We start from the raw sequence: 1,714 nt of genomic DNA on the forward strand, positions 1-1,714 counted from the left end.
TGCTTTTTAAAAGAAATTGATCATTTCAAGGCATCCGGAACTGGAGCTTTTGGCTCATAAGTTTTTTCAAAATCTTGCTTCACAAAATTTTCACCACAAGAATTTTTTAAATCATGTTTCACAATTTTCTCAACAAGATGATCATGCACATGCAATGAAGGAGGAATAGAATGTGAAATGGGACGGGTGTCAACTTTTGGTTGCACCGGTTTACTCCCTTCATTTTGGACACCAACTTGATTGTCAATCACCCTTCCACTTCTCAAGGTTGTCACCGCATTGACATGTTCAATTGTGTGACCATCCGATGAGGAATTTGTCTCCACAACAAATTATTGCTTTGGTGGGGCATTTAGAGGCATCTTCTCTTTCTCTCTAGCATTCAATGTACTAGCTATTTGCCCAACTTGGGTTTCTTGCTTCGCAATGGATTGAGAATGAGAATGAAGCAATTGAGTGTTTGCCTCCAAAGTACCCAAAGCAGTCAACACTTTTTCCTCAAAAGCGGGACTCCTTAAATTTCCTTGAGAATAAGATGATTGATTAGGAAAATGAGAGTTAGAAAATTGATTTCCATGTGATTGAAAAGATGATCTATAACCTTGGGAACCTTGGCTTTGCATTGGAGGTGGAACATACTTTCCTTGAAAACCACCTTGGGGGGGGGGGGGGGGGGGCTTTTGAGCCTTTCCCTTGGCTTTTCGAAGAGAAGTTTGGATGGTTCCTCCACCCTGGATTATAACGTGTGTCGTAGGGATTATTCCCTTGGTTAATAAATGCAGCACTAACTTGTTCATGATGCTCACTTTGCACATGTCCATGTGGACAATTGGAAGTAGAATCTAAGATACTAGAACAAGTCATGCAAGATTTATTAGATGCATGATGAACATGATTAGGAGAGGTAGGTACCTGATTCGCCGAATTTTGGTTGATCAAAAATTGATTAAACCTTTGATATAAAGATTTCATCTCGGCAGCTATGTCATTGGAATTGTCAACATAATATAAGCCGACATTCTTCCTTCCACCTAGATTTCTACATTTTAGAGGACAAGGATCTATGCATTGAATTCTCACTCATGCTCTAATATAATTTTCACATATCATTTTCTTGCTTATCAAGGTAAGAACCACCCATAGATGCATCAACCATACCCTTGTGAGTATCCGGCAAACTTTCAAAGAAGTATTGAACTAATTGCCACTTTGGAATGTCATGATGGGGACACTTCCTAAGCAAATCATTAAACCTTTCCCATGCCTCATGAAACATCTCCCCATCCCCTTGAGAAAATTCTCGAATTGAAGTTCTAATGGCATTGGTCTTTGAAACCGGATAGTACTTCTTTAAGAACTCTTGTTGCATTTTTGCCCAAGAAGTTATCGAAAAAGGCCTAAGATTGTTGAACCAATATTTTGCCTTGTCTTTAAGGGTAAAAAGAAAAAGTTTGAGTCTTAAAACCTCTTCTAGCATGTCCATGTATTTCACGGTGGAACACACTTCAAGAAACTCATTCAAATGCTTGTATGGTTCTTCACTTGGAAGTCCATGATAGTTAGGAAGCATTTGAATGGTTTGAGGTTTGATTTCATAGTGATGTGCTCTAAATAGGGGGCAATTGAATGCATGTAGGTGCATTATATTCATTTGGCACATAATGGTCACTTAAAGAAAGATAAGGATTCACAACCGGTGGTGCTATACGAACAC

General features: G+C 38.8%; 1 pseudogene; it reads left to right on the top strand.

Annotated features, from left to right (window-relative positions):
* The first annotated feature begins 1,214 nt into the window (after nucleotides 1-1,214).
* Nucleotides 1,215-1,313, top strand: LOC132297981 (small nucleolar RNA R71; annotated as a pseudogene).
* The last annotated feature ends 401 nt before the right edge of the window (nucleotides 1,314-1,714 follow it).

Source organism: Cornus florida, unplaced genomic scaffold (genome assembly GCF_030987335.1).
Source record: "Cornus florida cultivar Cherokee Brave unplaced genomic scaffold, ASM3098733v1 CherokeeBrave_3.0.0_Hap2_Chr02, whole genome shotgun sequence".
Lineage (NCBI taxonomy): Eukaryota > Viridiplantae > Streptophyta > Magnoliopsida > Cornales > Cornaceae > Cornus > Cornus florida.